Source organism: Canis lupus, chromosome 1 (genome assembly GCF_048164855.1).
Source record: "Canis lupus baileyi chromosome 1, mCanLup2.hap1, whole genome shotgun sequence".
NCBI classification, from domain to species: domain Eukaryota; kingdom Metazoa; phylum Chordata; class Mammalia; order Carnivora; family Canidae; genus Canis; species Canis lupus.
Genome location: NC_132838.1, coordinates 53,223,288 through 53,244,492, shown reverse-complemented (window position 1 = coordinate 53,244,492; position 21,205 = coordinate 53,223,288). Strand labels below are relative to the sequence as shown.

Below are 21,205 nucleotides of genomic sequence, written 5' to 3'. Positions count from 1 at the left end.
ACGAGCGTCAGTCATCTGGCTATTCCGTATTAATGAATGCCTCCTGTATGTTTCCTTAGATAAAGCTATGATTCACCCAGCAGATGCACATGAAAGTAGCTCAAAGGTCAGAAAATGACAAGGAAAAACGTTTAAAAATACAAATGCAGATTGATTATTCCTAAACTCCTTATTCCCGCCTCTTCCATCCCTCTCAACCATGTGGAGCAAAATAACTCCTTGCATTTTTCTGACCGAAGCAGTTCCATTTGAAAAGCTTGCCAGCCAGGATGTTTTAAAATGTTGCTGAATGATTAAACACAAATCCTTAAACGGAGAGAGCTGGTTTGTATTAAATATCCTAGAGCAACGCTGTCTGCCCACACTTGTGCCCATGTCTGGCTGCTGGCTGATAAATGTTGCGGCTTTAAGATATTACTTATTAGCATGCCTGTATATTTCTACCTCACACAGTCACCCAGGGGTGATTACTATCTGTTAATTGAATTCTGTGCCAGCAACTGTGTCTTTGTGTGCTTGCCATTATAATTTCAAGGATTGTAACTTCATTTCCTATTTACAAATAATAGTGATAAAAATATAAAGTGAGGTATTTATGCATTCCTGAGTGGGATGTGTGCGCATGTGCATATAAAGATATATATATTTACGTATATGTATAAATATATATATTTTAAAGGAGAGTGACTTAAAGTCACAATATATTACAAAAAGACACAATTTATTAAACTAAACATTTCTATACAGAAGCACGCATATCCAAGCACTTGACAGTTTGCAGCTATTGAGCGCGGCTGGCAAGTCTACAAAATAGAGGCAGGCATTTTTATTTTTTACACAATAATCAAAACTGACATGGTGGGCAGAATAATCAGTGAACAGTTATGAAACTGTTCATTTATAAACCTGTCTTTTTTTCCGGGGAGTATAAGAATAAGCCGCAGTGATTTGGTTAGCCCTCTTTGGATTTTCAGAATGTCTGTGTCTGAATCAGGCATTGCATGTAATGAACCTCCAGTGAAGAAGAAACCCGGATCCGGGATCAAAATGACACTTCGTCAGCTGTGATGAGTAAGGTGAGGAGGCGGGGGGTCTGTGGATATTTTAGAGTCAAGGATCTCAACTATCCTGATGCCAAACTGACCTCAATTTCCTCCCATAGAAAGTGATTCATTTGCTCCCATTTTCTGAGACTCAGCCAATTTCCTAAAGCACAGTAAAAGTTTTGAGTCCTGGAGCTAAATAATATGTCTGATAATATGTTTGGTTAATCACCGGTAAGAGAGAAAGGTAACTGACGAACTGACGTAACTAATCCAGAAAAAGTGTTCCAGACAATAATAACAACCGGAATGACTTCACCAAATTATACAGCAGATATTTCCCAGTTTGGAGAAGACAGAAAGAATGACTTAGACTTTTTATTTTCATTTTTTTAAATTTTTTAGAAGATTTTATTTATTTATGCATGAGAGACACAGAGAGAGGCAGAGACACAGGCAGAGGGAGAAGCAGGCCCCATGCAGGGAGCCCAATGTGGGACTTGATCCCAGGACCCCAGGATCACGCCCTGGGCCAAAAAGGCAGATGCTCGACAACTGAGCTCCTTTTTAGGGATAAGTGGTTGAATCAGGGCTATTCTAACCACTACTTGTAGTGGGACCCCTCGTTATGTACCCATGACCCCTGGTTCTAGATGAAACTCTCTCCTTCAGAAATACTGAGAAAAATGAGAAGTTCTGGCATTTTCCCTTCTTTAAAAATATCTTGAGCTTAGGCTTTTCATGGGTTTTCTGGCATCTCAGAATATCTGGATTAAAATCACAATGCCTCTTTACCTCTAGGCTGAGAGTGGCAAAATTGCAATAAATGAAAAATGATTAATCAAATGAACGGACACAGATTTCTAAGGAACCCAATCTGATCAGAAGATAGTTTCTAATTATAGAAACTGGTGCCCCCATCCCTGGGTTGAGCTGAGCATTGGATGGCATCTCAGGTCCCAGAGAGACATGGCACAGGGGATGAAGAGTTGCCTCCTGCATCCACCAAGTTCTGGCATTCTCTCTGCCCAACGCTGAGGATCCCTGACACTTTGTACAGACCTGAGGCAGTGCCCAGCTGCCTGCTGAAGCGAAGTGCCCCAGACACAGCACCACTCACTTACCGGGTTTAGTACCTTCCCTACAATGTCCAAAATATTAAAATTCCATTCTAGTACTGCAGGTGATGCATGTAGGTATTGGGAAAAATATAATTTATTTTTTTCAACTCAGTTCAAATAGAAATTGAGACTCTACCTTGTCATGTACTGATTTCCTAACCTCAGAAAAGACAAAAACGAAACAAGATCCCCCCCCCCAAAAAAATGAGCTTACAATCAGGTTGATAAGTATGTTTGGGGAGAGTGAGTGGGAGTGACAGAGAAACAGGAAGAAGACAAGAATACAAAACAAAATGAGTGTCGTAAAAAGAAAAGGAAGATTGAAAGGTGATGGGGGGAGGAAAAAACACAGCACGCTTGGTGGTAAAAGGATAGCAATGTATGGAGAGATGGCATCAATTATTTATCTTGAAATTAATTTAAGATTTTTTAAAGCATTTTTTATTTCATTTATTTATTCATAAGAGACACAGAGAGAGAGAGAGAGAGGCAGAGACACAGGCAGAGGGAGAAGCAAGTTCCATGCAGGAAGCCCAATGTGGGACTCCATCCCGGTCTCCAGGACAATGACCTGGGCCGAAGGCAGGGCTAAACCACTGAGCCACCCGGGCTGCCCAAAATTTCAAAATGTGACAACGTGGGCAGACAACCCAAGATAACGAAGCCACATAAGGAAAGACGGATGGAAACAGAAGCAGAAGCTCTGGGTATGTCACGGCATGCCAGCACTGGGTTGTAGCACACGGAGCGAACTGAACTCTGAAGTAGAAGACACAAGACAGTCACAAGGGTTTTGAGAGATGCTTTCAGTAAAATGAATGTGAAAGACAGGCAACAAAGGGTTAATATGGACCATGCTCCCAAAAAGCTTGATATTTGATACATATGGCAAGAAAGACCCAGTGGTGGACCCAGAGAGGGCAGGAAGTAGTAACCAAGGGACATTTTCAAATTTTTGCACAATTTTTAAAAATCTGATGAAATCTTTGCATTTGAAGAAGACGTAGTTCTTTACTTAACTGTTGAAGTGGGGAGACTGGAGAGAAGCATTCTAGTACTTTCCTTGCTTCATGACCATGCTGCCTTTTCACACATTCAATCTCACCCTTTCACCAATTCACAACCAACTGATAAGGGTTGGAGATTTGGCTGGTTTTCCAAAGTCATCCAAATCCTAATCAAACATTAATGTTCATTTTCTATTTCCTTGGGGTTGAAAATTCTTCTGATTTTGTTATTCTGTGCTAATAGTCAAACATTGTCCATATTCTTGGAGGCACCAGCTCCTACCTACTTCCCACCTGGAGTTAAGAGCAATCTTTCTCCTGACACTTGCATCTTGCATGATGTACACAAATTAGTTGCCATAGATTGTGAGGGTGATTCGAGTTGATGGCTCTCCACTATTTTTTTAAGATTTTATTTATTTATTTTAGAGAGAGAAAAAGGGAGAGCACTAACAGGAAAAGAGGAAAGGACGAGGGAGAAGGAAAGGGCAAGAATTCCAAGCGGACTCTACACTGAGCATGGAGCCTGATCAATCCCACGACCCTGATATCATGACCTGAGCTGAAACCAAGAGTCTGATGCTTAACTGACTAAGGCACCCCTCGACTATGTTTGAATTTTGGGGGGCTGCTGAATTATGCTCACCAAGACATGGGAGAGTTAAAGCATAGCATATGATTTTATTAAACATTAAATATCATTTAAAAACATAGATATGTTTTTATTAAACCTAGATATCAAATATACCTGTTTAATAAGACATGAACATTTTCTGTAGAGATATCAGTTATTAACAGGAACATCTACCTGAGAAGCCAGACTGGAGGAATGTGTGTGTGTGTGTGTGTGTGTGTGTGTGTGTGTGTGTGTGTGTGTGAAGGAGACCCTTGCCACATCTCCACAATAGCAATGGTAATCAGAGCTATCATTTTGCAGCATTTGCCATGTGGGTGCTTTACATAGGTCATCTCACTCAAGTTGTTTACCTTTCTGATAAAAACTCAGTGTTTTTGAATCTGCAGAGCAAAATGCTCATCTCGTCTGCACACTTTGGCACATATTCGGTCCCTCTCTCTCCCTTCCATGCATTTCTTTCCAATAAGTCTTTTTTAAAGTTGACATAGAATGGCTGTTTCCATTTCTACCACATTCTGTGGGGGGTTTTTTGGCATAATCACAGTTTACCCAAAAGTTTTAAAATCAGAGAATAGTAGAATGCAAAAGAACTCAGGAGGCCTCTACCCCTTGCCTTTTTCTGTTGATTAGAGAAACAAAGCTCACAGAGGCTGAGTTGTGGGCTTACAGGGCTCATTACTGTACAGGAACTCCAGCTTCCTGGATCTAAGTCCAGTACTTGTCACATGACACAGTTCTGATGCCCACTTGACCTGCTACTTGTCCAGACCCCATCTGATCCTTGGGTCGGTGGTGGGACTTCCCAAAGCCAATGTCCTTCTGCAACCAGTCTGCGGTATGGAAGTAAATCCAACACAAAGTTAGGTGATTCTCAAAGAGTGAGCAAGAGAAACCTCATTTGCTGAGGTATAGGATTAGTAGCCATCTGCAAACCAAGTCACTGGCCTTCATTCACCAGGGCTGTGGCTGGCCTTTGGGAGCTTAAGTAGGTCAATCCTAAATGCATTAAATGCACTAAAATGCCCTGAGACACAAACACATTGCATAGTCCATAAATACAACAATTAACTCTTCTGCTGCCAAAAGTTCCACTGCCAGATGGAACATGGGAGCTTTCCCAGCCAGAAGACAGGAAAAGCCAAAGCTGGTTACCTAGGAATCTATCACTGCAATTCTTCTGGTCCAGTAGGTTCTACTAATTATATATTTTCAAAATATGAACATTACTTTTTTTACTTTCAAAAGTTAAGTGTGATTTGATTTCAATTTTATATTTATGTATTCTTTACTGAACATGCAATATAGCAGTCAACATTAAGGTATCATCTTACTTCAGTGACTGAGTGGAACTTTCCATGAAAATAAAAATCCACCTATTTCCTAAATATTTACATAATGAGCTATTTAAATGCAAGGGATTCTAATGTATGTAAACAATTGCAAATAGCATATTTGGGAAAATCCAAAACAAAAATGTCCACCGTTACTTGTAATATGTGATTCATAACTTAGTCAAAGCATATTTCTGAGTTCTTATGCCAAAGAACTGTATGCTATAGTCAGAGGCATAATATATTTTCAAGGCAATTAGAAACCAATAAAGTGAAGGAGTGAAAATGTAGCATGACAGGGTTGAAAAGTTACTAAGTGTCAATTATAAATTTTTCCCTTGAATTATGTCTGTGCAACACCCCAAGGAATATATTTTAAATTATCGGGATCAATTAATCACAACAAAGCCCATGGGAAGTGATTTTACCCTTTCTCATGAATTCTGACAAATCATATAGTGTATAGTTTTTGTTCAAAAATATTCAAACTCAAAATTCAGTTCTCAGTGGTGGTGAAGTTTTTTCAATCAACCAATCAAAATAAGCACTCTCAAAATACTCATTAAATCCAGTTTAGAGAACCAGCTCAGTGGCTCCGGCTACACTGAATTAGCTCATCCTACTTACATGTATTCCAACTTCACTTCCATCTTCCCTTTTTGACTGGAAGAGAAAATGGGAGATAGAGAGGTGAATGTGGTGGGGGTGAATGCTTTCTGCTTTTGAGAAGCAGCAAGACTCTACCCACTGAGGAGAGACCCAGGATTGGCTGTGTTTTGTATCTGCCCATACTAATTACTGCCCTACAAAACCTCTTTTCACACACACAGAGCTGAGACCAGTCAGTTCAGAGCTAATGAGTGACACTGTCACTGTTGTTGATAGCAAGGACGTGAAAAAGGCTTGAGCTGACAAAAGTATCTTATCTATGGCTAGAGTCCTTGCCTTCCTCATTTTTCTCAATCACGATAACCTGAAATAACTAACCTACTGAATAGAATGCAGTACCATAGTTTTTCCCATCTGTCTGGCCACCAGAATACAGCGGCATCTCCGAAGCCAAAAGCAAATCAAAATTATAACCGGCCTTGAATTTTTTCATTACTTCCCCATGCTCACCTTATTCAAGGGTGTATTTTGCAAACTGATTTCTATAAAGAACCTAAGAGCCATAGTAGTGAGTTTGAACCAATAGAAGTCAGTGGGGTGTCACCTATTACATAGTCTGGAGCATGTCCTGTGGTGCTGATGTCACATTAGGGAAGATGGTGCCTCTCTTTGTAGGTGAGGGGTGAGCCTGGAAAAACAGCTGCATTCGTTAAGGACAAATCTGGTCAGTCAGGATTTTAGGATGTTTTCCACTTAAAAAGTAGCAGACCTATAAAATCCAATATTTTTATATATTTTTTATTAGATTTATTTATTTTAGAGAGGGGGAAGGGGCAGAGGGAGAGAAAGATAGAGAAAATCAACCGGATTCTACTCTGAACATGGACCTGAGGCTTAGTCTCAGGACCCTGAGATCATGACCTGTGCTGAAACCAAGAGTTGGGTGCTTAGCTGGCTGAGCAACTCAGGCACCCCCAAATTCCAACATTTTTAAATCAGAAATACACACACACATACACATATGCAAATATATGCATCTGAGTAGGAGGGGTTCCATTTGCTGTTTACAACTCCCAACAATACAATGAATACGATGAATTACAGTTCCCTCCCACAGTGGAACCCAAAGAGCATCTTTTCTGCAGTTACGTGAAGAGAAGTTCACCCCATTAACAGGGTCCACTCTTCTATAATGGATTTAGCCACATCAGTTATTTAACTGATTAAGACAGATGTAAACAGAGCTTTTCTCGGACATACACAATGGGTTTTTGTTCTGTAAAATAACAATGACCTATCACTTTCCCTGTTAATTTTCTCAAGTACAATTCAAATTGACAAAGGCAAAATACAAAAGAAGCACACAAAGAGTTCAAAAGTTATGAAAGATTTTTTAAAAATTATGAAAACAAACTAATAAAAAAAAGTGGCTGCAAGAACCACATCTTCCAGCATGTACAATATTTTCACAGCAAGGTTTTTTTGTTTGTTTGTTTGTTTGTTTTGTAGGAAGCTACACGTTTCGACAGGTTCATTTCCCCTAGTCTCTGTCCAAGTAAGTCATTTGTCACATCTGAGTGCATATATTTTGTTCTGGACCCATAAACCCTAGGGAAGGTTCACTTTCTTTTTCATTGAAATTCTTCCCCAGTGGATTTTTTCTTTTCTTGCAAAGTAATTTTATACTGCCGGTGGTGTTGGCAATAATATATTGAAAGTTAAATTTATGTCAACATCCCCAGATCAACTATCAGATGTTGCTATTAACATTGACATCAAAATCACTAAGAAATTTCCATCATGTAAATTAATTATCAGAATTATATTGGCATGAATACATAATGACATTATTCATGCAAATAATTAAAAATATGCCTCCTGAAAACAAATTATAATAATAGAATAAAATGTCATTATTGTGGCTTCTCAACAATCCATTAGGCTTGGTTTAGGCACTCAAGACTTCCAGATTATCATAAAGAAGAGTAAAAAAATGAAGGCACATTATTTCATGCCAAAATGGCAAGTCTGAGGATGAGACAGCAGTAGGCCAGATCATGGTGGTGACCAGGCAAACTTTTCACGGCACCTCTTCACTGTACAATTATCTCCACCATTATTGTTGAAAAGAATATTATTGTTACTTTATTATAGGCAATTTTTAGTCTTGAGGGACCTCTCCTACAAAAAGGTTGCAGTTATGAAAACACTGTTATTCTAGAACGCAGCAGGGAAAAAAATAATTAACCTACATGCTCACAGGTTATCTCTCACTACCCCCACAAAAATGTAATTACTACCCCTCAGTGAGCACAGGGAGAGCTGGTTACAGAGTTCACCGATGTCTGCAAACTTTCCCAATAAGAGAGACATGGCAATAATGGGATTCAAGCTCCTCTAGGGAAAAAATGTCTAACCCCATTGAATTAACACGCTAATAATGTACATAGAAGAACACTTAGTTCAGTGGTGGTTGCTATTAATAAATAATATTTAAAACAGTGATAACATTAGCTGTGAGGCTAAGTGAGCAGTAAGCAATGAAACCATCACCACACAGAACCTATTTGTACCCCTCGCTCACAGCCAAATTCCCTCAAAAATCTTTTGTCTACAGAAGAATTAGAACCTTGTCCAAATCCGCTTAAAATTTGGAACTCTAAAATTCTAAGGAGAGAAGCAAAACTTCACAAGCAGGAGTTCCAATGAAATCATATAAAATGGAAGCTATAACCATAGAAAACACATAGTAATGATGTTATCAACAGAATCAGTTGCAATGGTGGATGGAGAAAAGGGACGTTGTATCAGTTCCCAAGAAAGTTGCTTTGCTAGATAACAGGGAGCTAATGCTTGATGGCGTTTGCTTAATGAGGCATCAAATCTTCCACCCCTGCTTGGAAATGCAGGTCCCCCGGCTGTTAATTTGAAAACAGATCAAACCTGTACCCTTAACTTTAAACTATATTAATAAAATCATGTCTTGTGGCATCTCAGTGGTAGCATGTGATGTCATGTAAGCACCATGTTTTTGCAAAACCATCACTTGTACGTAATTCACATGAAGCACAGCAATTTAAGAATAACATACTTTAAAAAGCAAAACCAGGAGTAATTTAAATAAATACTTTTCCTATTTTATCTTTTGGAGGGCTCATCTATAAACTTACAATTGGGATTTGTCATGTCAATCAAACATGAATCAAAGACTCAGAATCTGTCCTTAGGGAGGGAAGACATAGACCCTGCCTGTCTGGAATGATGAGGGAACTGTTTGCCATGATCTCAAAAGGGATAGTCTCCTGAAATGAGGAATATTTAAATTTCCCAAATGCTTAATAAAGAACTGTAAATTGAATCTTGTTCAGAACTCAAAGGCCTAGTCTTACAGCACAGACACTCCCAAGAGTCAGAAAAATAAATCTCTGGAAACCTTAGAAAAGTTAGAAAATTAATTATGGTGGCACACTCTAACTTAGACATAAGGGTGGCTTCCCCCAAGAAGTTACTCCAAACTAAAATTCTCATACATCAGAACTTCCTCGAAAACATGAATATTCCCTGTAAGACTGTCTCCCCCCACTACTTACTACTAACTGCCCTGTGCATTTTGAGATAACCAGTCATGACCAACAAGAACAACATAACACATATATCTTTCTTTTTTAGTAGGTTTGTTTTTTTTTTTTTTTTTTTTTTTTTTTTTTTTTTAGTTTTAGTTTTAGCAAGAAAAGTAAATGACTTACTCTTACATCATGACCCTAAGCCCCAGTAAAAGTCATCAGCCCTTGGTACTATTCCAGTTTGGGGGCTGTCCTGGAAGAGAAGGAGTAACTCTTACTCCTTCTGTCCCCATATGGTCTGCTGTCTATCTGCTGAGTTAGACAGACAGCATCTGTGATGCCTGGGACCCCCGAATTGGCTTTGTCATGATTGCTTGCTGATAAGTTGGAGAATGGAGTTAGGCTGTGTGACTTGTTGGGCAGGAAGAGAACGATGATGGGAACCACACAAGAGAGCGGACAAAGCGTCCAAGAGACCAAGTCCCACTGGCACACAGCAAAAGCATTCATGTTTAAGGAGTCCAGAGAAAGCAAGTCCATGGACGGGATCCAGTTCCGTTGGCACCAAGTGGGGAGAACAGGACTCCCCAGCCCTGAGCCAAATCATACCGGAAAGTCCACTCGAGCAAGAGAGGGAAGAGCAGAACATGCCAGTTCCCCAGGGATTGGGACAGGCAGAAATACAGCAGGGAGCTGCCCCCATTCAAGTGGGGTAACAGGACTGTGCCATGGGGCCAAGGCCCCAGTGGGGGATGGAGAGGCTCTGGGCAGTCATAAGACTCAGGTAGAAAAGTATGGGCAGCACTTGGCTATCATGGATGTAAAAAAGCAATGCCAGTGAGAAGGCGGTCTTGAATCTCTAAAGCATGCACACGCAGGCCCAAGGCCAAGTCCACTCACCATAAAATCTGCTGGGAAGTAGAGAGACAGGAGCACTGCTGTCCTGCCGGCCTCTAATTAGTCAGGGCAAAGGAGCATAGAAGCCCACAGTTAGCCTCCATCTATGCCTGCTCTGTGAATGGGGTCTGAAAAGTGCATGAACTGATACAGTTGGGTTTGTGTGATACCATGACTCCGGCCAGTTAATTAAGCCTGGACCATTTGCCTGGGAACAGGGTGGCGTCATTCTGAGAATAGTGGTTCCTGCTAATCGGTATGCCCTCTCAGGGCAATGCCCCCCCAGAGTGCAGTAGCTCCTAAGCAGCAGAATGTGCCCTATCTCAACCACCACTTTCTCTCCTGTAAACCTATAACCCCTTTAGGAAATAGCAATAAATATTTACTGTGATCCCTGATTGAATGTACGCTGAGACAGTCTTTTATCAAGTGGACAAAACTGAATTTTATTCACTCCTAGCTTCTCTACTTCTTCCAAAAGTATAGTTGGCCCTGAGTTTGGGTGCAGACCCTGAATTGAGCAAATGCAGATTCTTCCTTAACATCACCAAATCCCTTGGATATAAATAATTTTTCAGAAGTTACAAATATAGTGACAATCGCTCAACTTCCCACCCAATTGAATTAATAAATATTATATTGTCTGAATTACTTGTAGACTTTTTCTCTTATATGTGTGCTTTGAAAAAAAATGAGTAATAGATTCACATAGTGTCTTCTTCCAAATGAAGACAACATTCCAGATGAAGGGAAATCCCTTGTCACTGCCCCCATCCCATCCATTTACCTAGTTACAGAGGAAAGCGCCATATGCCCTAACAACGGGACTTTCCAGATTATCTGCGCACCATTGACTTTTGACAAACGCAAACCCAAACTTGGTCAGATCATAGCCAAACTGCTACACACTTCTCACCTTGCCTCTCTCTGGCCCAACCTCTTATGTCCTCCTAAAATTATCATTCCTTCTTGTCTTGTTGACCATTCAAGTTCTTTTCATTCTTCCTACAAGAGCACAATGTGGCGATACCCCAGGTAAAATGATTCACATTGTTTCTCTACATTACCCTTGCCATCATCAATCAATCTTCCGAGACTTCCTCAACATGGTATGAACCTCCATTATCTACTCAAAAAGCAAAACACTTGTCAGAATGAGTGTTTTATAAGAAGCAAGGCCCATGTCCTTTATGGCTCCCATCCTAGCATGAGAGGCATTTCGTAGGGTTGTCGTGCTACAAGATTGAAGGACCATATAGCTCACAGGAGGAAAGGAATCACATGGGTGAGGACATCTTGAAATAGGCATTCACCAATTCATACTGTCATTCATTAAATATCTAGAAATTTTTGAAGTCACAAAAGATAGACACTCACTTTTGAGGTGTGATATTAAGGACATATTCACCACCAAACTATTTCCTCTGCTAATCCAGGACTATGGCTGTGGCAGGCTTGAATTCTTCATCATTCATCACTCAAAGACTGATCTTGGTGTAAAATACGTTGTCTGGGCAGATAGCAATTAGATTGTGAAGATAACCACATATCAGTGTTAGGTGTGATCGTCTGCAATTGCAGACAGAAAGACTGGTTGTGCTCAGAGGAAAGTGAGGCCAGTGGCCTGTGGGGCCACTCTGGGAGGGAGACCAAAAGTCTGGGAGCCACACGGAGTAGAGAGGTGGCTGGCACAGGGGAGTGGGCTCCAGGGCCTGTACTGAGGAGAGTGAGCAACACGGGGAAGGCTCTTGAATTAAAGAGTGAATGTCCGCAGGTAGAAAGACGAGCATAGCAGGATGGTGGCTAAGTGCACCACAATCTCTCCCCGAGATCCCCAAATAAGATGTCTCCATGGCTTTGACATAGGCCAGTGGAGACCCTCTGTCCATCCAATTTGCCTGGAGAATGGCAATTAATAATGCAAACCACCAGTCTTCTTTTCTTCTTTTGATAGCACACTTTTTGCCGTCAGAAACTGTACGTGTTGCAACATTGCAAGTGAAGAGAAAGGCACTTCAGATTGGTTTAAGACAGAAGAGAAATTCACTAGAAGTGGCCTAAGAGCAGATGTGGTTCACTCATGCATCTGTATGGACATCAGGAGAATGATATAAAATGACCAATATCCAGGATGCCTGAGTGGCTCAGTTGGTGAAGCATGTGCCTTCAGCTTAGGTCATGATCCCAGGGTCCTGGGATGGAGTCCTGTGTCAGGCTCCCTGCTCAGTGGGGAGTCCTCCTTTCCCTCTCCCTCTTCCCCTCCCTGCTCCACTCCTATTCTCTCTCACTCACTCTGCTGTCTCTCTCAAATAAATAAAAAAAAATCTTTAATAAATAAATAGATAAAATAGCCAATATTCGATCATTTTCCCCTTTAAAAATGGTATTTCCAAAAACAAAAGATAATCCCATAAAGTGCAGTACACAGAGTTTTTCTTCTCTCCCTGCTCCCTCTGCCCCTGCTGCCTCTCTTGAGGATCATAGTATCTCAGTGTAAGAGAAAACATACACAGTATAGAATAGCCACAGCCAAGTTCCAGAATTCTGAATTCCCAGGAAAGGCAATCCTACTGGCACAGCTTGGACCCACTGGTAAGGGGTTGGGGTTACAGATGACCAACATGGCAGCCAGTGGTGACTTTTTTTTTTTTTTTTTTTGAGTGAAGTGTGTGTGTTTGTTAGTGCACATGTACATGTACGCACACAGTGTGTGTGGGTGTATGTGTGCATGCGTGTGCATAGGGGTGGAGAGGCCACCAAGGTCAGTGCTCTAAGAAAAATTACCTCAGTCAGCATGCATGGCCAGGGTAAATTTTCATGCACTTACTACTTCTACCAAATACCCAAACCCTGACAGGGACCTAATAAAAACAAAATCAATGATGAGGATAATGTTTCAGTTCAGTTATTAAGCCACTGAACCATTTGATGGCCGCATGTAGCCTTATATGTAGTCATTACCACCCAAATACCTCCCAGGAAGATCCATGTTTGCAGGACAAAGTCCAAACTCCCACGCAGCCTCTATGTGAGGCCTCATTCGACCTGACTCCACTCCTACCTAAGTTAGTAACCTCATCTCCCATCACCCCCAAATCCTGCTCTTCTGTTTGATCTCATTTTACTCCCACCACATCTCCCTGAACCTCAGGGCCAAGTCTTCCTAACACGTCCACCATTTTCCCCAGGAAATACCTTCTTTCTCCTCACCAGCTCTTCATATTTTACTTCTTCCAAATTCTACTCAATCCCAGGCTCCTCCCTGAGGACCCTTCTCTGTACAGCAAGACAACATTGCCTACTTCACGTAGTGGCAGTGGGCACCCATCATGAGAATATATAACCGAAGTACAGGACCTCACACTTGGCACCTGGTCAGTGATAACTGCACTGGTATGATTCTCTCTATTATCAATACTCTCTGATACTAGCATCTAATATTAGTGTCTCATTGCTGCATTTCCCACACTCTGCTTCATTTTCCAGACTCTTCAAGCTCTCCATGTCTTTGATCCCATTGTATACTGCCTGGCATTGGTGCCCAGCTGCTTCACACCTGTGAGTCCTGTCTTCTCCAAAGCTTGTACTCCTGAAGAGCAAGACCATGCATTGTGTTTCCCCTCCCCTAACACACTGCTAGTCGGCACAGGTGCTCAGTGGGTATCTAGTAAATTGTTTGAAGAATGAATGGGGAAGGGGGTAAAGAGTGAATAAATAATTTTAGAAAACCGGATTTTGTACATTTTATTTGAAGAAGACCCTAAATGTAAAGAAGATAAATTTCTAATGGTAGGAAGAGAATACACATAAATAGTAGCAGAAGCCGAGAACATTGCAATTTATTTTCATGTAGCATCTTTTATTCAAAGCATTACCAGACATTTGCTGAAAACAGTTAGTTGTACCAAGGGCAGACGACTCAATGAAATATTTTAGTCACATTTTATAATGGGGGTAAGGCTCTCTCCTGAGACGTCTTTTGCCAAGCTGAGACCCAGCAAATGATCAGTAGGCAAGAAACCAGTGGTGCGGGAAATTTGGAATATAAAACAAGCCTCAGAGTTTAAGCAGACATGATCAATGCAAGGCTGAGGCAAGCTTCTTGAAATGCAATGTCCTGATGGTGAAAGGATGGTAACGTGAGACGCCAGGGAGCAGCCTCGGTCGCCCAGGGCTGTTCCCTGGATGCACACCTTCTTTCCAGGGTACCAGGAAGTGATATTGATTTAAGTCCTACAGGTATGGTGCCGCAAGGAGCCTAAGCGGCAAATTCATTTTGGAAAAATCCCCAGATAGGCAGCATCTACACATGTCACTAACAAAGGAGACATTGGTGCATTCATCTGGGGGAAATACTAAAGATTGAAATACTTTTGTTAGTATCTTAAAAGACTGAGTTACTTATTCAGGTCTGAGTTCCCTGCCCCTGAAAAAAAGCAGTACCAAGAGATTCATTTTCTAACCACCGATGTCCCCTCCTCATCTTTCTGGAAATATTAGTCAACAAAGCTACCAGGAGCGGGGGAAACAGAGAAGAGAAACAAGGAACTTTCCTGAATATTTGTATTCAACAGACTGAGATTTATGCATGAGATGCAAATTACTATGTGTTATTTACACATCTGAGGAAAAACAAATCTTGAATGTAAATGTTTAGAGGGCATATTATTTTTAAATATGAAAGTGGTAAAAAATTATTAGAGTGTTTGCAACTCCTACTCCGTTAAAGAGAACATTCAAATGAGTTTGAAAGCAACTTTTGTCAAAATTAAAGAAACTATACCAAACAAGTATCTGGATGTTTTCACTTCTGCAAATCCTAGGATAATAGTTGCATTTTCAAGTGATTTTAGGAACCGTCCTTTCTCTATAAACACTTTGCAATTGACTAAATATCAATCATGCAACATCCACCCATTTATTTTCAGGCTCTCCATTGTTTCTGTTGAAATTCAGATAAATAGAGTATTGTATTATTTAGCTTCCTTGATCTGATCTCTTCTATATACTCCATTCTTTTTTAAAAAGGGGTAAACAGGTCAGGAAAATGGAGATAGAATTCCTTAAATCGCTAGTAGTTTATTTGGGAAATTATGCTAAATATGAAACTATGTGCTGGGCAGAGTCCATTCCAGACAAAAGGTTAAAGCAAAAGGATAATCGCCACTGCGTATTATGCACAGTCTCTGTTCTAACGATTGTTACAGGTGCTATATAGACAAGAAAACTGAGGCTCTGGGAGTTAATCAGATTTCTGAGATGGCACAGCTGGTCTGTGGTACCTCCAGGTCTGATGCAAACACTCTGCCACGCTGAAGAGCAAGGCCTACAGTTCAGATTTAAGGGGTGTGTTTAAAATGCTGTCACGTACCTAGGACAGAAAGGTACATGCATGCATTTCTACAAGTGACTCCATAAGCACAAATGACAGGTGCTGCGCTGGACACCCTTCATATGACTCTCATTGAACCTTCCAAAGAGCCCAGTGGAGCCAATTTAGGACGTGAGGATCCTGGACTGCTTCAAGGTCACAGAGTTAGAGGTTGAGGGAGCAGGATGAAACACAAGTCCCCTCACACCAACCCATGTTTTTAACTAGAATCCCTTCTCTTCTTTTAGAATAAAGCAAAGAGCTCCAACTTACGGATGAGAGACCAGCTGGCAAAAATAGATGAATCCATGCACATCTGCAAAAAAGCAGTGTCTCTAGTGTGAATAAATGCTGACCTACTCATATTGATAATGCTCCTTGACAGAAACATCCTTTTTATCACTTCTTTTTAGACAACTTTATTGGGGTATAATTAATAAGCAATAAACTGTACATATTTCAAGTTTCTCTCTTGATAAGTTTTTTATTTTATTGAAGTTCAATTTGCCAACATATAGTATAACACCTAGTGCTCATTCCATCAAGTTCCCCCACTCAGTGCCCATCACCCAGTCACCCTATCTCCCCACCTGCCCCCCTTACATTACCCCTTGTTCATTCCCCAGAGTTAGGAGTTTTGTCACCCTCTCTAATTTTTCCCACTCATTTTCTCTCCTTTTCCTTATAATCCCTTCCACTATTTCTTATATTCCCTGTATGAGTGAAACCATATGATGATTGTTCTTCTCCGATTGACTTACTTCACTCAGCATAATACCCTTCAGTTCCATCCACATCAAAGCACATGGTGGGTATTCGTCCTTTCTAATGGCTGAGTAATATTCCATTTTATGTATAGACCACTTCTTGATAAGTTTTGATTTATGTATATACCCACAGTCAAGGTGGTGAACTTACCATCAACCAGCAGACTTCGTGGGCGTGCAGACTGCTCATCAGCACAGGGTCCCACATTTAGAAAGGCAACAGCTTGGTTTAGTGCTCTGCCATTGGCATCTTGACATGCTTAGTATCATTGGAACGAGAGATGTTGCATTTTCATTTTGCATTGAGCCCCACGAAGTACATAGCCAGACCTGCTGTCACCACCCTTTCATGTCGCCTCATGCAATTTTTAAAATTGTGGTAAAATAGGGCACCCGGGAGTCTCAGTGGTTAAGTGTCTGCCCTTGGCTTGGGTTGTGATCCCAGGATCTTGGGATCGAGTTGCCCATCGGGCTCCCAGTGTGGAACCTGCTTCTCCCTCTGCCTATGTCTCTGCATCTCTCTGTGTGTCTCTCATGAATAAATGGATAAAATCTTTAAAAATAAATAAAATTGTGATAAAATATACATGGCAGAAAATTTGCCACCGTAACCATTTTTAAGTCCACCGTTGAGTGGTCTTAAGTGAAGTGGGTGTCATGCAGCCATCATGAACATCCATCCTCAGAATGTCTTCATATTGCCATGGTGAAACTCTGTCCCCAGTAAACACTAATTCTGTGTCTCCCTTCCCTAGCCTCTGACACCCATTCTTCTTCTTTAAGGCTCTGTGAACTTGACTACCCCAGGTATCTCACAGAAGTGAAACCATACAATATCTGTTCTTGGTGACTGGCTTATTTGCACTCAGGAGAATAGCCTCAAGGTTCATTCATGCTGTAGCATGTGTCAGAATTCCCTTTCCTTTTAAGGATCAACAATAAGCAGTTGGATTGATACAACATGTTCTGCTTATCCATTCATCCGTAGATGCCTTATATCCTTTGAAATCTCTTTCTCTCATCCTTCCCTTGTCCTCATTCTGTCTCCAGGCCTCTGATCTGCTTTCTCTCCCAAGAGATTATTTTGCATTTTCTAGAATCTTATACACGAACAGAGTCACGATTTTGTGGTTGACTTCTTTTGCTCAGCACAATTATGTTGAGATTCAACAATGTTATGGTATGCAGTGATCGTCCATTCCTTTTCACTGCTGAGAACTACTCCATTGTGTGGATGTACCACAACTGGGTTCCCAGGTTTGCACAATTACAAATAAATCAGCTATGATTATTTGTGTTCAAGTCTTTGAATGGGTGTAAGTTTTTATTTCTCTTAGATAAATACCCAGGAGTGAAATGGCTGGATGATACAGTTAATGCGGTCTAATGTTTTAAGAAATTGCCAAATTGCTTCCAAAGTAGTTGTATATTTTTGCATTCCTACCAGCTGACTGGAGAGATCCAGCTCCTCTACAGTTTCAGCAACATTTGGTAAAGTCAGTCCTCTTCACTTTAGCTATTTTCACTAGATGTATAGTGATATCCCATTCTATGTTTTTCCTTAAGAACTGATGATGTTGAGTTTCATTTCATGTGCTTACCTGACATGTCTCTATTTTCTTTGGCAAAGTTCCATTCAAATTTTTGCTCATTTTTGGAATCAGGCTGTTGGTTTTCTTGTTTTTTAGTCTGAAGAGTTTTTAATAAATTATAGGTATAAATCTTTTAGCAGACATAAACCTTGCAAATAATTCCCCTGAGCCTATGGCTTGTTGATTCACAGTGTCTTTTGAAGGTCAAGCATGGGCTCACCTCTGTTGTGTCCGACTCTCAGAAATCACTGTCCCCTGTCACCTGATGTCCAGTGTTTCCAAAACTATTGTTCCATATATTTTGTCTGATTTTATTGGTTGTTTCTAATGACAAGACAAATTCAATGCCTATTACTTGGAAACTAGAGTTTGATACATACTTATAAAAATATAATGTTGAGATTACCAAAATACACATTTGTCTAAAAGTGGTAGATTTTTGATAGTATGGAGTTTTTTTACTCAACTAATACTTGAAGAATACTATCAGCATTTGGGAATCCCAAAACCTTTTTTTGAGGTTGACAGAGAATTTTCAGTTTTGTAAGACAAAAATTTAAAATACGTGTTATTTCAAAGAGTTTTTCTCACCTGAAAAAGTAAGGAAACATCAGGATTAAGAGAGTTAGCCTGGATGTGAGGAACCCTGAAAGAAATCATACTTTAAGAAACTGATACTAGGAGTGAATTAGCTGATGAGAGATTTTTTTAAGTTAGTCATTTAAAAAACCCTAAAAAAAAAAAAGATGTTCAGAAATCAGAGGTGACAAACTGGTAACCTTGGGACAGATCCTGTTCTCAGATATCTCTTGGTTGTCACCTACACAGGGCATTGATGAAATTATTGTCAGTGGTTATAAATCAAGAGACTTCACAGAAAAATCCAGATTACTGGTTTTTCTTGAAAACTCTGGTCACAGAGCGCCCGTTCATTGTGGTCATCTCTGTGCCAACTTCCTGTTTACTCCCAGAGACCAAGTGAGATGGACCATTATTTTCATGTGTGCAACAAGGTGTCATTAAAATTCTCCTGCTCCTTCCTTGACACACCCACCCCGCCCTCCCCTTGGAGAGCCTAGGTTGAGAGTCTGGAGGATTTGCTAGGGCTAAAAGAGTGCTGGATGCGCCAGGGAGGGAGAGGCAGGAGAGGAAGAAGGTCTGGAAAGTCCAGGTGGTGCTCACCTGACATCTGACTGGATGGCCTTGGTAACCAGACCCAGACGGAAGGGAGGTGCAGAGGGAGAGCCAGAAGGCTGCTCCTTGAAAAGCATCAGCAAGAACCCTCCTGACACAGGAGGCGAGCTTACCCCTAGAAGCAGGAAAAATGGGTATAAAATTTCTGAAGATTTCTTCTAGGTCTGTAGCTGGCTCTTCATGTGTCCTCCACCTTCCATCCTCTTGATTAAGAATTGAGTAAATTGGGGTGCCTGAGTGGCTCAGTCAGTTAAGCGTCTGCCTTTGGCTCAGCTCATGATCCCAGGGTCATGGGATTGAGCCCCATGTCGGGCTCCCTGCTCAGTGGGGAGTCTGCTTCTCCCTCTCCCTCTGACCCCCCCGAACTTGTGCTCACTCTCTCTCTTTCTGTCTCTCAAATAAATAAATAAAATCTTTTTTAAAAAAAGCAAGAGTTGAGTGAATTGAGGCCAGATCAAATGACTTGTCTTTGTAAATGGGCAAGTGGGCAAAACAATTTAATCTCAGGGATTCCCAGGAAGTCAAAGAGATATATGTGGGTATACATATACACACACATACACAGAAATGTATATGTGCACGTGTGCATGAATAAATATATACATACACATGTACACAGATACCTTTACTTTTAGAAATATGCCTAAAATATAAGTATATACTTAATGAATGCAAGGGTCTAATAGAACCACCATTATATAAGATTTTATCGTTTTATTTTTAATTTGCATTTTTAAATATATATATATATATATTTTACTCTGTACAGCAATATACTACCCAAAAAAAGAACATAAAGATGTGACTGTGTCAACCCCCATCTCCTTCACCCCAGAGAACAGGCCACTTGCCTTTCAGCCACTTCGCTCAAGGACATGATTCTGATGCAGCCCTGGATGGTGTCTGTACTCTGCAGCCTGGGCCTCAGAACCTGTAGTGCTCCATTCTCGGCTTCTGTATTATGTATACCCTGGTGCCATGTTCTTCTTTCTCGGGGCCCCATGTCTTCTCCATCAGCATCCTTTGTTTCACTTCCAGACACAGATACCCGGTGTTAACAACCTGGTGGGTGTCCTTCCATACCTTTTCCATCTTTGTAGCATATGTATGTATGTATGCAGGATAATAGTGTATACAAATAACGTATTAGTCTTTGTTTCTGTATTAGTGTTTCTAGGGCTGCAGTAACAAATCACCACCAAATGGGTAGCTTAAAAACAGAAATGTATTCTCTTACAGTTCAGGAATCTGGAAGTCTGAAACCAATATTTTGGCAGGGTTTCCTCCTTCTGGAGGATCTGAGGGGGAAGTCATTCTATGTTTCTCTCCTAGCTTCTACTGTTTGTAGGCAGTCCTTGGTGTTCCTTACTTTCTTTATTTTTTTTTAAGATTTATTTATTTATTTGAGAGAGAAAGAGAGGAAGAGAGAGAAAGAAAGAGAGAGCATGGGAAAAAGGTAGACGGACAGGGAGAGAGAATCTTAAGCAGACTGCTGAGCATGGAGCCCAACCAGGGGGATGGGGCTCAATCCCAGGGCTCTAAGATCATGACCTGATCCAAAATTGAGAGTCAGACAACCCAAAGAACCACCTAGGCACCGCCTCCCTCTCCTTTCTTTTATAAAGACACTCAGAAATCGGATTTGTGCCCTATTCTAAATTCAGGATAACCTCTTCTTCAGAACATTAACCTAATTTCATCTGCAAAGACCCTGTTTCCAAATAAGGTCACCTTCACAGGTAAGGAGGCTGGGACTTAGAGATAACTTTTGGGGGCCATATGTAATTCAACTCACATTGTTTCATTTAAAAATGTATTGTGTGTTATTAAACTTCTCTGTCTTGGTTTTCTCACTTAATAGTACAGAGAAAGATTTCCTCCACATTGCTGGATAAAAATCGATCATTATTTTAAGTAACTACAAAATAGTTCATTGCATAAATGTACTGTATTTTACTGAATGATTTTCATATTAATTGGCACTTATTTGGAATTTGATCTCATTAAGTATGAACATTAAGGGATGCAATGAACATTCTTATAAAGAGTCATACAGTCTATTTTATTTCTGTG

General features: G+C 40.6%; 1 long non-coding RNA gene across 1 annotated transcript; it reads left to right on the top strand.

Annotated features, from left to right (window-relative positions):
• The first annotated feature begins 825 nt into the window (after nucleotides 1–825).
• On the top strand, nucleotides 826–13,937 carry LOC140617139 (uncharacterized). Its single transcript, XR_012017373.1, has 2 exons — nucleotides 826–1,076; nucleotides 13,695–13,937. It is a non-coding gene; the product is annotated as an uncharacterized lncRNA (long non-coding RNA).
• The last annotated feature ends 7,268 nt before the right edge of the window (nucleotides 13,938–21,205 follow it).